Genomic DNA, 17,194 nt, shown 5'->3' with positions numbered 1-17,194 from the left:
AATGAAGTAAAACAGGACAACACAAAATATAGTCATTTGAGATGCCAGGTACAAGTTCACACAGACCATCTGTGTCCTGGTGTCCCGTCAGAACTATGTGACTACATTTCATTTTGTCCTCTTTTAGTTCTTAACCCTCTGGGGTCTGAGGGCATTTTTTACATTTTTGCATATCTATTAAAATGGTGTTTGCACATAACATGACACTCATATGTTTCATAGCAAAATGCTTCATTATCTTTGTTGCTAATTTCCAAAATCACTGCAGCAACTTCAGCAGTTGCAAACTCTTTCAATGCCATTTCACATGCATCTCCGATGTTGACTAATGTGATGGGTCAGTCAACATCGGAGACACAGATATGGGTCAGATATTGCCTTTTCTTTTGTTTGAACTGGCAGGTTTTTTATTTATTTGTTTATTTTTTCAACAGTCTACATTGGGGCAATCTGGAATAAAGTGGACAGGTTGTGTGACCATGTGACCATGTAAATGTGACATGGGCTAAGACCCTGATTTGAGCACCCCTTGGTGGTAGAACTTTTTCAGTGCTGCTAATACACTTGTACCAGTGCTGCACATACTTAGAACCAACCACTACTTTGGTATAACTGCTGTGCTGAGAATGGACCACTACCCAGTTAATATCTGATCAGCGGTGGTCTCATGGTGAGGGGCACCGACAAACTGTTCAGCAACAGATGAGCCACACTTTGTAACTGTACAGCTACAAAGTGCACCATTACACTTTTTAAATGGCCAGGGAGTTTGAATTTTTAATGTCCATCACTTTATATGCCCAGTGAAAGTGTGTTTATTAAATTATTATATCAGCAACATAAAAACACAACCTCAAGATGCTGCCATAATCTCACCTAAAATAACACCACTGATGAAACACACCACTGCTGCACCCACCAACACGGTAATAACACAGTCTGATGCCGTCTGTACCCATCTAGCATTTTTCAGAGCTAAAAAAACATGGAAAAGGTAAATAAACATTTTTGCATAAACTATTTGCATTGCATTTAAATAAAATAATAAAATGTGTTAAAATCTGCATTATAATCATATGGACATGTACTTGTCAGGCTTCTTTCATTATGCTGCAAGACAATAACTAAAACATTTTTAGTTGTTTAGTTGTTTATTATTAAAAGAAAACAAAAAGTGGTTTATAGCCATATAACCTTTATTCAATATAAATGATGTAACCACAATGCATTAACCCCTTAAATGGCCAGGGCCCAAAGTTTTATTACACACTTCTACAACCTAAAAATAGTTTGCATTGAAGTCTGTGTAGTTACTGAATAATAAACCTTAGTATGTAATAGGTCTGGGATTTTAAGGGGCTTGATCTTTGTTTATTAAGATATGTATTAATGCATAATTAAAGGTACATTGAAGGTATCACTGAGAACTGCATTATTAGGTGTAGTAATGCACAATATACACTTTATTAATACCTTTTTATGCAACTTATTGAACCCAAATTATTTATTTGCTTTAAAAAAAAGGCACTTTTTTGTGTCTAATTACATGATTAGCTTCTTATTACATCTACATTACTAGTGTTATGTCCAAAACACCTCTGTTGCTGCCCCCTGCTGGTCATGTGTTTTTCTTTCTCTCTCTGTTTCCTAGGTGGAGATGCTTGGATCAGCTGACCTGGTGTGACTGAGGTCAGCTGATGTTGTCAGCTGATTACAGTGCATGCTGTGATTGGTGGCTGAATGAAGATTGAAAAAGCAACAGCCATGAATTGCCATTTGGCCCATGGTGTTTTACTACTTGGTCCATGGCGATCTCTGGGAAAGCTGTGGTTTTGCTACTATCTTAATGTTTGTTGTTTGCCTTCTGTTTTAAGTTATAGACCACTTAGAATCATGAAGTAGACTTGAAGTTTGTATTAGTGATTTTGACTCGGTGTTATTTAGCTTTTTTCTATTCGACACTTGTACCATTTTGTCTGTTTACCTATAACTAGAACTCACTAGTCACAACTATGTAGGGGTAAGTGCCATTTATTTTGATGTGTCCTTTTCTTTGTTTACCTGTTGAGGGAGGTAGGCTAGCACCTGCTGTATTTTTAGTATTTTTTTTCGGTAACACTTTCTATGAATGTCACCTTTGTCAGCATCTATAAACACATTCATAACATGTTATAATGCATTCATAAGAAATTATAAACATAGCTATAAATATAGGAGCAGAGACGCATGCATTTTCATAATTTTCCCACTAGTTACTGAAAAAGACAACACACTTTACTGAAAAAGACAACACACTTTACACTTATGCAGATATCAGTACAGGATACTTTATTGTAATAGATGGAAAACATTTGGTGAAATACCTTCCTGTCTCAACAGGATGAAAATGTGAGCACAAAGTCCCACTGAAAGCAGCAGTGCAGTAAGGCACAGTACCAATTTCAATATATGGAAAATGGAGAAACCTGTAGGAGCGAAGTGATACACAGAGTCTTCTTCTTACATTGTGGTGTTTACAGACTTCATTTGATTTCCATGGCAGGTAGACAAAAGCAGAAATGTTATTGATGTCTTCCACTAGGCTCACACCAGCAATGCTTTTCTAAGCCCATGGGTGCCTATGGGGGCTTTCCAGCCTACATCTACACTTTATTATGTTGTTTGTCATGATATACAGTATTCAGTAGTGCTGCACTGTATCCCTCAACCTAATCAGCTAGGCAGAATTTACAATTTTAGTTTTGTTTTCTTGCTTTCTGAGTACATGCATTATACAAATACTTCATACAACCATCCTGAGTGCTAGCCTAGCCACTAGCCATCTACAGGCTAAGAATATAACCGAGTAAAACTGAGCTAGTAGTAGGGTAACACTTACATCAGTTGTCAAACAACATCATTAGGGAAACAGTGATTCCAAATTTATTCAGCACATAATTCATGTCAAAGAGAAGATTTTTTAACTCTTTCAGTCACAGAAAAGAAGCCAGTTGGGGCAAGACATCTAGATAGCCTGTTAACATGTTCACTTGATCACAATTTGTAAACAATTTATTATTACACTGTAATAAGATATTTGGCATCTTAGCAATAAAGTAGATATATGGCTTTCTTCTGCTCTTCTGCAGTCACCAGATAGCTCAAAAATAAATAAATAAATAAATAAATAAATAAATAACCTCAAAAAATGACCTCAAGCAGTTGTAGGTTTTCAAACGTTCCTACCACATTCAAGATACATCATCAGAAGGGGTTTTGGCTAGCTTTCTTTTGCATTCACCAGCTAGCCAATCAATCAATCAATCAATCAATCAATCAATCAATAATACTAAAAAGAATAAATAAATAAAAATACACTCCAAAGCAGTTGTAGATTTTCAAAAGCTCTAACCACATTCAAGATACATCATCAGATGGGATTTTCTAGTCTTTAAAAATCTCACTCTAGAGACTATTTTGGCTCCACTGTAGCTTACAAGAAATGTTTATTTTCATTTTTCATTTTTGCTGGAATCTCCCTTCAACCACTATTATGGAAATCAAGTAAATCAAAGCACTGACTGCCTAGAGTTGAGAGAACTCAATATTTACATTTCAGATTACACAAAAGGCAATGTTGACAAATGGATGAGTTCACTTACAGTGCATATTCTGATTGTTGAATCTTTTTATTAAAATGGCACAACTTTTGTTTACAGTGAAGATCTTGGATTGATATCATCAAGCATTGATTTGCCAGTGAGGACAATTCTAAAATTACTAATTACGCAAAATGTAAATGAAATCTAAGAAATAACAAAAGTGATAGTTTTTCACATTACCTAGTCTCTGTAGAACCACAATAGTATGAGCTGACAAGCCACCAGTGTGGACCTCACATATGAACTCTCCTTTATCCTCCATCTTCACACCCTTCAGTTTCAGTGAGAAGTTGCCTTAGGGGATTTCAGAGGTAAAGAACTCGGCTCTTCCCTGATAACTTTCATGTGAAGAGTCTGAGAGGACCTCATTGTCTTGAAAGAGCAGAACGAGGATGTCTTGGTCTCAGATTGCCCTTCTTCAGGTCACTTCTTCAATCTTGTTTGGAGGAACATGAGAATCTATTGAACAGTTCAGTATTACCTCCTCACCCACAGAGGCAAAGATGGCATGATCAGCCCCTTTAACCATCAGAGGCTCTTAAAGAATTTGGAGGGCATAGATGGACAAAATTAGACTTTTGTAACAATGAAATAAATACAAATACAAAATTTAATGATGTGAACTGGGTTGAGTCTAGAATCTCTTTGGAATGGGCATAACAAATGACCTTAGTGACATGAAACGTGACATGATATTGAATCTGACTTTGTCTAGTCTTGAATGCTCTATAACAGACAGGGACCATATTGAGGGTCATTATTGTCAGTAAAAAAAACACAAGGACATCTCCAGTGGGCACAACAGCATTATGGCTTGAGAAGTGAAAAAAAGTCCTGACCTAGATGCAGAGATGGGGTAGTAGCTGGGTAGCGCACTACTTTTTGAAGCTAACTACAAATTTTTATAGCTAATAGCTGTAACCGCTACAGTTTAATGAAATGTAGCTAATAGCTGTAGCGCCTACAAATTTTCATGTAGCTGTAGCGATAATTTTCGCTACAATTTTCGTTACAGGCTTCAGGCAGTCCGCCCAAAATTTGAACCACAGAACACGGTCATTAACTGGGCTACTGGCACCTGTGCAATCCTGACTGAGCCGTGGACAGTTCGAGTAAGCAGTCACCCGCTGCCTCACATGCTGACCACACCTTAATAGTAGGCTTAGCTCAGGGGTCACAACCAAAATGTTAAGAAGAGCCATTTTGTCCTTTCAACAAAAATGAAACACTACCATGTTATATCCGGTTTACCATCATGGCTGTCATGATGTCTCAGTATGTGCTGATGTGCTAATATAAACTAAAATATAATATAAACGAAAACGCAAACTTTGCTTTGTTTTAACCTTTAGGTCAGCTGTAGCCGCTTTTCTTGCACCTCTTGTAAAATGTCTCTTAACGTTTGACTTTTTACAAGGCTGAAGTTGCTTCTCAATCACCAGCTTCTTGTTTGAAATGTCCCGTTCCACCTTAAATGGTGCCTGAGGCACCACAATGTACTGCTGTGACACTTAATAAAGGTCTCTGAATGTCATGGCTGTACAGATCTTGCTGATATGTTTAAATGGGAGCAGTTCTACTTCAGTTGACAATGCTTTGCACAAAATTGTTTGGTTTGTATACATTTATTTTTGTTAGGATAAACCTGGAATGATTGACTTTGCCTTTACTTAGTCTAAATTTTTGTTGGATATCACACCTTTGGTTGTGTAAGTTTGATGGTTGGTTACAAATCACCTTACTTTTTGGTGATGTTTTTGTATATTTGCAGCTTTTCAGTTGCATGTTTCTTTCTGGCACATGAGTAAATGCACTGTCTTGTTCACACTATCAGTAAGGCTTGTTTGGTGTATCAGGTGGAGATTCACAAACATTCTGGCAATCGCACTACTTTTCAAAAAGTAACTAAAAAGTAGCCACTACTTTTTCATAGCTAAATTACAGCTGGTTACAAATTTTGGAAAAGTAGCTACAAAAAAAGGTATGAAGCTGTCACTGAGGCAGTATCCCTCTTGTCGCTGGGGTGGTACCCTCAAGGGTACATCTCAGTACATTTAGGCAGGGAACATAATTATACCATTATCCGTTGAAATTATATTTTTTAAGTTGTATTGACTCCACACACCCCGTCTCATCTCCAGACTTTTTATTTTATTGTTCAATTTGAAAACATTAGGTTATAAAAAGATACAAATGTGTACTTTTCCACTGGGAAAAACTTATTTAAGGTTCACAACTGAACTTAAAACCACTGTTGTACCTTTCAGGGAACATATTTCTAACAGTGTAGCTACTATTTTTTTAGTAGCTATCCTAACCCTGTCTAGATGGACAAATCTAGATTCATTTAGCATCTGCCATGTGTTAACATATTACTTTTATACAGATGCTCAGAAATGATATGGAGTATGGTTACCTACCAATACCTTTAAGCTCCACTTCAGTTTGACTGGACTCTTGGGTTGTACTTACTTTACACTGGTAAACTCCAGTATCATTTCTGACCACATTGTTGAGCAGGATGGAGAAGTTTCCTTTGGATATCTCGTCTGGGAAGAGGTGGACTCTATCCCTAAAAGACTGACTCTGCAGATCTGGTCTGCCTTTCTCCTTGCTGGAAGAGGATCACCAGAGATTCTGAATTTGTCTTTCTCCATTCCACCTGCAGACCCTCCAGAGGCAGGGGGATCTGAGAAAAGCATGGCAGTAGGACTGTGTCTCCTAGCTGGGCAACAATTGGACTAGAGGGACCTTGAACATGGAGAGCTGGAGGAAAGCAATGTAAGTTTACAGGACTAATGCATAAGTACTAGCAAGTTTTCATGTTATTACTTTACATGAACAAAACATACTTATCAGTTCATTAAACGTGTAATGAGCCACGGTTATTACACAGTTAATAAAGTAAATAAGCTATAAAATAATGACAAGCTAAACTATTCATTTGACAATTATTATTTAATAGGTGCTTAATTTGTTACTACATACCTAATGCATAATGAACAGTGTCAATAACAGGTAATCAAGGACAACAAAGATAATTAATGATAATTTGTGACCTTCAGTGTAAAGTGTTACCAGTTATGAATCTTTACTATCTCACTTCAGTAAAAGCCTGTAAAGAGCACTTATAATGCCCTACAAGCTATTATATACTGACATTTCCTGAACATTTAAAAGATATTTTTAAAAAAGCTCATTTCACTTAAAGCCTGTTATGACCTGGCATGAAACTCTACATAGTGTTATTTGTATTTTTAGTGCTCTAAAGTGTCTACGATGTTCTTATGGATATTATTATGAATTATGGAATCTGACTTTATGAAGGCATGTATTCTTACTTTATAAAATAGTATGCATGAAATTCTAACTACTTAAGAGCAATTATATAAGCTTATGCCCAGTCTTATATTGCTATTGTCAGAAGAAAACCTTCTCCAAAATGGTAACTTTACAGGAGAAGGAAAAAACCTACTTTACTTTTAATGTAAGTCAAAGGAACCAGACATTTTTCTAAGTCATTTTGGGTCATCTCTTTTGGTCCATTCGTCTTGAAATTTACACACAATGTAAAGGGTAACAGGCATTTTCAAATGTCAAAAACTGAAAAACGACAAAAATGGAGATACAAGGTTTTCTTCCAACAGCAGCGATATACTCCATATAACACCTTATAAAGAAAATTGTAATGTATTATGAATGCAGGATTCATAGGCAGTGTTGATGAAGTCAGTTAGCATGATGAAAATATACAATATAATTGCTCACTTAAAGCTCACTGTTAAAGTCAAAATGATTAAAGAAGTATAAAACTTTTGGGAGCTCATTCTTAGGTTCAAGTGAAAAAACTAACTACTTACAATTATGTCCAACAGCAAGTTGAAGCACTAAGAACAGAGAAAAATACATCTCCCCATAATATGCTCAAGCGGTTCTACACAACATGAAAAAATATAAAGATATACATCATAAAGCACAACTGATGAACTTTAGTCATCACATTTTGCTGCCTAACCAATCACATTCGAATGCAGGCTGTAGTGAGAATGTAATGAGGAAAAGATTTTTGTGAACTGGTTGGGCAAGTCCATAAGGGAGAAAAAAGGGACATGTTAGCTGCATACAGAGATTAATGCTGACCTTGACCAAGTTCTCCTGTACATGGTGATTTTTACTGGCTTTCCATTGATTTTCAATGTACAGGTGATTCAAAAAGATTCATCCGATTTCAAAATGATACATTTAACTTGTGCATCATTACAGAATAATGCAGTAAATTGTAAATGGCTTATGTGAGCAGTCAATAATGTAATTTTACAAGTGCTCAATATGAACCTCTTCCAGCTGTACAGACAACATCAACGCCATAGTCAAATTCATCCCACACTCGACTGAGCATGTCGGGTGTCGCTGCACTCACAGCATTGTCAATGCAATTTCAGAGATCGTCCAGTGTTGTGGAACCAACGACAAACGCTCTGAGCTGTTGGAGGTTCACTGACCACGAAAATCACACTGCACAGTTATGACAGATTCACTCTTATTGAAGTGGAGAATGCAGAATGCTTTCTGGTCAGGGGTCGCATCTCCTTGAAGACTGAAGGGAGCCATCTTCCGGTGACAGTCAGAAACTCTATGACCCCCTCTTTCAATTGGTATGTGATTGGTTCCTAGGCACCTCACGGTTATAAATATATGGTGCTTTGAAATCGGATTAATCTTTTTGAATCACCCTGTATAATGTACATTAATGAGCCACACCATTACACATTTTGGAAAAATTCATTCAAATCAGCAGATTAAACTGTGTTCTGTTCTATACTTCTAAATTCTGGGGTTCAAGTAGAGTAAAAAGTTATTCTTTTTTGAACTTTTCACCCTTGATCATGAGAGCAAACAGCACAAGCACCTGTCACTCAGTCACAGGACAGGTGAGGGTGCCATGATAATCATAACACATAATTCTAGTACAACTACATTCCTAAAAAGAACTTCTGATTGAAAAACATGGGAGATCAAATTGCAATTTTAACCCTTTACGACCTACTTTGACACAATTACACCTTCACATACTTTTGTGATTTGCACTTTTTTTGGACATTTGGACAGAATCATAATGAGTTACATATCTCCAGATTCAGCAACCTTAGCTAATAAAATGTCATTAAACAAACATTTCTACACACTATATTTGTGAATTAGCCATTAACAATTTTTTTCATGTTTCATTTACAAAACTATTAAACCATGACATAGAAAGACAATTTTAGCACAAAACCCTTTTACCTAAAATACTAATTAAAAGACGTTTTTACTTCTTTTTGTTTTCAAGTTATTCCCTTCATTCTGGGCAGTGCCCCTCTGTGTTTTTATAGAAAACTGTTTTTTTACATTCTCTTGGCAGTTTCTGTCCACAGTTACAAAAGAGCTCTTTGCAAACCTACACAGGGAGACTCTCGTCTTCTGAATCACATGTTTTGGGATCTGAAGAGTTGTCACATTGTACATTACAGTACTTTGTACTAACGCTGTTTGCTATTCGGTGTCGACCAGAGGAGGATGGGTTCCCCTTTTGAGTCTTGGTTCCTCTCATGGTTTCTTCCTCTTGCTCTTAGGGAGTTTTTCCTTGCCACTGTTGCCACCGGCAACGCTCATGGGGGCTTGGACCCGGATTTTTCTGTAAAGCTGCTTTGTGACAACACCTGTTGTAAAAATGCTATATAAATAAACTTTGACTTGACTTGACTTGATTGTTCTGTGCTGGAACAGCATTTCTAGAGCAGCGGTTTTGTTGCATTTTTCTGTTTTTAATTTGGGGTTGCGTTTCTTGCTTTTCTCTTTCCTCCCTCTCAAAAATGCCCAAAAACACTCCCACTACAACTTTCTCTGAATCAGAGACTCCTATTGGCGGACACAACCTAACCAAAGCCAATCTGTGTACTCATTCTCCAGCACTGTGTATGGACGCAGCCACTATGACTTTTAAATCTCCAAAATCACATACTCTCACTAGCTGTGGCTCGCTGACCAAAGCTAATCAAAAGCAGAATGTGAACTTCACATCATATGACATGCCACAAATGAAGATGGCATGTCACATATTTAAAGTGATATATAAACAAAATGATTGAGCAAGCATCATGGCAAGTGCATGGAAAGGGTCTGTATGTTTTCTATAAATGTACGCTGTAGGTTTACTTAGGAAAAAAATGATCCACAAACACAAACTTGGGCTTGAATTTCAGTACTATTTCTCTAGTTTCAAGGGGAATAACTGCATCTCTCTAGCTCACACTACTGAGTAGCAGTGATGCTTTGAAAATAGCATGCAATTTCATCTTGCCAAATAGGTTAAAAGTGTAGATGTTGGCCCAATCCCATTTCACCCTTTTCTCCTACCCCCCATTTTGCGTGTTAATGTCTAGGGGTAGGGTGTCCCAATTCTTTTTGTGATACAGAGGTAGGGTGAAGTGTTAGGGCTACATGGCCCTCCAAATTCAATTTGGCACCTCAGGCATCAGAAATGCTGTACTATTTAAGGTGGAATGGGAAAATTCGAAAAAAGAAGCTGGAGAATAGCCGACTTCGGCTTCATAACACCAAAGAATAAGGGTTGTTGAACGTTACCCTCCTCTGCTATCACTGCAGACTGGCAGAGTCACCTACAGAGCAGCGCTAGTAGCTGTTAATGAAGTAATGCTCTTTTTATTTGAGGGTCCCTATTTCGTAAGTGAAGATTTCAACCACTACAACTTGTAACTCAGTTCCAAGGGGGGAGGTGACACTCGAAAACAGAGAGTAGGGGTAAAAATAAGAAATGGGATTGGCCGTTATTTCTTGGCAGAGTAAGAACCAATGATGGCTAAACAGCAGATGTCCCATTGAGCCATCACTGGCCTGGCACTGTACCAACATGGACAAAGTTCTTCTGATAAAAAGAACCTTGTCAATATTAAGGCAAGTTATTGAGACAAGTTTTTGGAAAAGCTCTGGAAAAGGAATTATATGTCTGTCAATATTCGAGGACCGAGGCTAATTACAAGAGCAAGTAACATTTTACTTGAACCCTGTCACATGACATTGACATAACCATGCCACAAAAATGTGATGGTGCATATATGCTTTTGTGAGTTGTCAGGGCAGATGTTGTTGATTAATGTATCATTTTACTGTAACAAATGCCATAATGGTTGATGTCATGACAGCTTATATCACATGCTAATTTCTGTTGAGTAAACTTTAGTTAGCTATCATGACATTAAACATTATGACATCTCTCATTGCAGTTATTAGTAACAGTAACTTCATACTAATATATTTCTGGACAGAACTCATGACAGCATATGACGTCTACTATTACCTCTTTATGGCATGGTTATCTCACTGTTATGTAGCAAGATTTGACTTGTTTTACCAAAGTTTTACCAAAAACCCCAACCCCCAAACATTAGCCTTTTCCATGCATTTTCTTTGTGCTGTTTTCCTGTCATCCATTACTTTGGATAGTGATGAATATAGGGACAGTCAACAACATGCTGAGTGATCAGATGTTTTGTCTTTATTCATGTGACTACAAAGAACACAGTATCAAAATGCTAATGGATTTACCATTATCAGTAAGATTAAAGAAACTCATTTTTGTTCTACAGCTTCCTCATATGATTCAAAGCTTTCCCAGTTGAAGACCTGCACCAGCCAGCTCTGTGGCTTATCTGTTTTCTTTCTAAAACTGCAGAAAGACTTGTATAGCCTTAGTACCAAAGACAGGATGCCAAGAAGGACTACACACTCATCACATTCACTTCACACATGATAAAGACCATCAAGGGTCTATATATACATACACATATAGCTCTTGGTCATGGAACATGAAGACATCCTTCCACTTGCCTACAAGGCACGTGAAAGTTTGGATGATGCTTTGATCAAAAGCTGCACCGATCTCACTCACACCTGGACAAATCCAGAGCAATAGTCTGGATCATGTTCTTTGGTTCCTTCAACACCATTTTGCCTCTTTGATTGGCCAGCAAGCTCAGGGTGATGCAGATCATTACCCTATAGTCTCCTGGATCATGGACTACTGGGTCAACAGGCCTCTAGAGCTGGGTCAGACATGGTAGTGAGCAGCACTGGGGAATCATTGGGAACCGTCCCCCTTCCTCTTCAAATTAGACATCCAGTGCAACGCCAGCTCATGCCACCTGCAGAAGTTCAGAGTGTAGGAGGCTGGTAGAGTCTTAGCTAAGCTTAACATCAGCAAGACAAAAGGTTTGGTAGTGAAATTCAGGTGTTTAAGGGGGATTGTGAAATCAGTCACCATCCAGATAGAGGATCTATGGAGGATGCAATCCTGTACAAAGCTGGGGGTCTACCTGAATGACAGACTGGACTGGACAGGTGACACAGATTCCATGTTCAAGAAAGGCCAAAGCAGGCTCTGTTTTCTACAGAGGCTTTGGTCCATCAATGTGTGCAACAGGTCACTGGGGTAATTCCACTTGTGGCCAGCATTCTTGACCATGTGATAGTCTGCTGGGGGAGATGTGCCTCAATATACTGATCAGGAAAGTCAAGGTCTGATTCTAGAGTTACTGGAGGCAGTGGCAGAGAAGAGGAAGGTAGCAAGACTAGGGAACATTTTGAAAAATTTTGCTCAAATCCTCCATGGAGTGATATTCAGGAGCAGCTTTAGCCACCATCTCATTCCACAGAAGTTCTCTAGGAGGGGCTGCTGGGGAGCTCAGCTGACTGTCATCAGACCCCACAATGTTTTTTGCCAGCATCTCATCCCAAGCCTCTCAGAATGGACAATAAGGAATAATTCTTTGTATTTCAGTCAGTTTACTTGTGCACCATTACCAGGAAAACAACCTCAACTTCTGGTTTCTTCCCTTGAGGTCACTTCTTGTGCGTATGCATGACAGAAACATTGAACTGAATTAAAAAGACCAGAAAAAAGCAACTGAATGCAGAATCTGTCATCAGGGCTGGAAGTGCTGAGCCACTAACAGATGATCCAGTGTGAATATCAGGCATCTTTTCATCAGCAGTGTCCATTTAAGATAATGGATCATCCTGTGGAATAAATTACACCTTTTTTCAGAATCTCCAACTCCAGCAAACAAACTGCAGCTTCTCAGGAAATAACACAGTGGTTAGTGTCACCATTAAAAGTCTGAGACACTTCTTAAGAATATGTTGTGCACAAAAACAATGTTTATGAGTGTAATTAAGTCTAAGAAAGACATATAATGCATATCATCAAGTGATTACCTCAGAGGGGTCAGAAGGTTTGAGCACAGAGGCAGACAGAGCCACCATCATTTGAGGATCCTATGTGAAGAAACTAAATATGTAACCCATTTTCATGAAAACCAAGCTGACTCAACTGTGGGTTAACAGGTAACATAATGGATTTCTAATAATATTAAAACTAAATCTACTTTTCGAATCACATAAGCACATAAATTAAGCTCTGAATAGATTTTTTTTATCATTAAGAACCTATGTAGGCAAACATTCAAATGTCGTAAAAAATGCACTATAATAACACAATAATAATAATAATAATAACAACAACAACAATAATAATAATAATAATAATAATAATAATAATACATTTTGACAAAAATTAAAATTTTAAAATTGATTTTTTCTCGTATGAATTTAGTACAATGTATTCATTTTAATGGATGTAATACTTTCTGTATGCATTTTATAAAAACACACTTTACAAAAAATCTGTTTGAGATGTTTACCTTTCTCAAAATATACATCTTTAATTTTACAGATGTGATATGACCATATTATGATCATAATTGAATTTGTTTTGAAAATGAGCAATTTCTATATCTAATAAGACATGCAAAGAAGAAGAAAAAGTTAATTTCACCCCTAACATTAAAAGTAAAATATATATACACACAGATTATATATATATATATATATATATATATATATATATATATATATAAATATATATGCTTTTGTGACAGTATGCCAACTTGAAACTATTTGATTTAAAATGAAATACTATTTTATTAATAATTTGCATTTGCATTTGCATGGTTTATATTTCAGCTCATTTGAAAGGTGGGACCAACAAAACAAGGCATTCTAGGTGTGACTTTTCAATGTTGTAAAGATCATTTTTACAGCTTTCTAACAGTTGTAGCATCATATTAGAGTCATTTTATAGATGCATTTGCAACCAAATTGTTTTTTTCCTTATTGAAAATGGCAATTTCAAACATTTAAATCATGGTGTAGGTGAGTTGATGGGGACAAACCCACAAGCCAAAACAAATATTCAGGCATGAACAAGGGCAGCATTTTAACACAGTGCTTCATACCTGAGGTCCTGCTTCCTTTTGATCTTCAAAGTTTTGCTTTATTCTGTTATGAAAAATGACAATGAAGCATTATGTCATAAGATTGTGTGATTTTATTTATTTATTTATTTATTTACTTATTGTGATTTACTGATTCATTATTCTAAATTGATCTTACTAAATGAGCTTACCTATGTCTTGTCCCCATCCCTGTATCACATAAAAAGAGTCAGTTAGATAACAGCAGTCAAAGAGCCAATCACAATATAGTACTAACAAGAACATGTCATAATACTAGAGAATTTTCTCTCTTTCTTCTTTTTTTTTTTGTGGAATAAAACACCGGCATAAATATACTGAATATGTGGTTTCACTCACTGGCCATTTTATGAGCTCCTACCTTATATCTCCACATGTATAATATGTGGTGCTAGTAGGAGTGTATCACACACAGCAATGGTGCTGGGGTCAGTATTAAGAGAGGACCATCAACAAATATCCAGCCAGCAGTGGTACGTTTGTATACATAAGATAGTTGTTAATTTTTAGTATCTGTAAACCCTAAACTCAAGTTTCTTTAGTGGGATGTGACTGGTTGTTTTGGTAGCACAAATCTCCCTCCATAGAATCACCTGCCAATTTAATCGCTGTGGTCCTCCTGGTCTGCAGTAGAATTGCAAATTCACCCCAATTACTAGTTCACTGTACGTAACTGGCTTCATTTGATTGGAGAAACAGGATAATGCAAAATGTGACCCTCTTTGCAGAAATACTCAAGAAACTGTATGAAGTTTCTTCTCTTAAAACAACTTAAAGTACAATTTATTACAATTTTGCTTAAGCAACTGCAATGCACAACTTTGTTTTATCTAATAGTCTATCAACAAGGCAAGAAATATTTTCCCAGAACACATATAGTCTAAAAATAAACTTCTGGAGGTACTTACAGAAATGATAGATTTGCAACGCAAGCCAAGCAGAGACAAAGACCGTTTCAAATGGTAAGACAATCACATGTAAGTCTAAAGTTGGTGCTCCTTTGTCTAGATGTCAACAAAAGTAAACAAATCTAAGCAAAAATCAGAGCTCACCAGTCATTTATTTCTGTTTTAATCAAAGCAGCCATTAAATACAAGTTATTCATGTTTATATAACCCCAGCCAAGTAATCCCAATCACAGTGATGCTGAGGTCTGGACTATGGGGTGGTCAGTCTAATGTCCTAAAATCACCAACCTAAAATTGCAAATTTTCTTCTTGTCTATTTCTTTTTGTCAGGAATAGCTTCTTGGCAGCTGCATTGATTTCTAAAACTTTTCAGTTAATTTTCTTGACTTTTTCCTTCATTGTGCAAGTGGATTAATTTATATCTAATCTCCTCAGAAATATCTCCAGAGAAATTAATAACTTGTACTTAATGACCATTTTTGCTCATACAGTATGAAGGTTACCTGCTTTCAGGCTTAGTTCTGTTATTAGAGTGATAGAATTTACAATATTCAGTCCTACAGCTCCAAACAAGTAGACCAGAATGTGAGGAAGATCTGTAATTCAGAGTAAACCGATTTATGGATTGATCTATTTTCAAAGTTAATCATAGAAGTTGCTCCTACTATAAGCAAAGCATCATATTGTAAAGAAAAGTCAGAATAGACTAACCAGGCAAATGTTTTGGATGTTTGAAGAGGGATATTGTTGACAGGACATGGAGGAATGCAGTCAAAGCCATGTATCCACCACGATCTGCAATCATCAAAAAAATCATTAAAAATAATTTTCTTTTGATTTTGACCAGGGAATGCTTGTGAAAAGACTTGCTTAGCGTTTGATATGAAACATTTATGAAAATGCATACAAATTACATACAAATGCAATAATAGTCAAACACTAAACATGCAAAGAAACTCTAGTATAACAATGTTTCTGTGATGTTAGTGACAAACAATTAATTTCATCTGAAAAACAAAATAAGATTCACTTGTCATTTTTAGCGCTAAGCAACTTAAAACCAATGAAATTAGGTTGAGTTTACTGTGTGGAGTTAAAGAGAGGATCATAAATAAACTGAATTGGGATGTTTTTTTTTTTTACCTTTGTAATTTTCCATGTGAAGGTTTACATAATAAATACACACTACACCAAATGCAATGATTAGAACTGCAACCATCACAGTGCAACACACATCTGAAAAGAAAAATGCATTGGAGCATGAATATAAAAACATCAGGCCCATTTCATTCTATCATAAAAAAAAAGACTGAACAATGAATAGCACGTCTGTTTTTTTTAATTTGTTAATGAAGCATAACTGTCCTTTTTAAGGAATTAGTCCCATTGAAGAAAAGAAAAGTGGATTTTTAAGTTGCAAAGTAATTTTGAACTCATGGTGCAGCTTTAGATGTTCTATATACACAGACATATATAAATCGTTTATTTGATAGAAATTAAGAAATACCATATTATATCTAAATTAAACAAAAAATAATTTTGCCAACTGAGAAAAAGAGGTCAGGGGTCATTGACTGGCAGACGCTGGTCTGATGTGGACCTAGCAAAATCTTTCAGATGACTGAACCAGGAAAATATTTGTAACAATGCCATTGACGTATGTAAAAAATGCTCATATTTTAACAATATTCATGAACATCATCTAGCGGCCAGAGCAGCATCTGTTGCAGTCCTGGACTGCAGTTTATTCAGTCAAATTCATTTATGTGAACGATTTAAGTCAAAGGACCCTTGCAAGTTTGGTTGAGTGCGCATGGGCTGTATGGTTGAAAATTGGACATCCAACTAAACTATACTTGTCAAAGAGCTGGATAAGCTGGTATAGAGCAACTTAGCTGGTTGACCTGCAAAGAGATTGTCTTTATGTGAGTTTGATGGTTTAGCTGGTCTGCCAGAATGGCCAACCTAACCCAACTAGTCAAGCAGTTGTCAACTACCTTGGTCATGCTGGATGTGTAGGTCATGCTGGTCGACTAACTTGGTCATGCTGGTCATGCTGGTCAACCTTCCTAGCTAGTCTACCAGCTCAACCAGTGACAATTTCTATGCTTTTCTTTGGGGGTCTAGTGGTTGACAAGCTTGACTAAATGAAAACACATCCTATACTGGTCAATCAGCTGAAGAAGCTGGACTAGACACCATGCTGGTGGACAAGCTTGGTCAATTTGGTCATGCTGGTCAACCAGCTAAACCATTCATTTCAAATTAAAAC

The 17,194-nt window shown here is 36.7% G+C and overlaps 1 pseudogene; it reads right to left on the bottom strand.

The window, feature by feature from the left end:
- Nucleotides 1-3,758: 3,758 nt before the first annotated feature.
- On the bottom strand, nt 3,759-11,695 carry LOC118811105 (annotated as a pseudogene).
- Nucleotides 11,696-17,194: the final 5,499 nt, after the last annotated feature.

This window comes from Colossoma macropomum, unplaced genomic scaffold, assembly GCF_904425465.1.
Source record: "Colossoma macropomum unplaced genomic scaffold, Colossoma_macropomum, whole genome shotgun sequence".
Lineage (NCBI taxonomy): Eukaryota > Metazoa > Chordata > Actinopteri > Characiformes > Serrasalmidae > Colossoma > Colossoma macropomum.
This window is presented reverse-complemented; position numbering and strand designations above follow the sequence as displayed.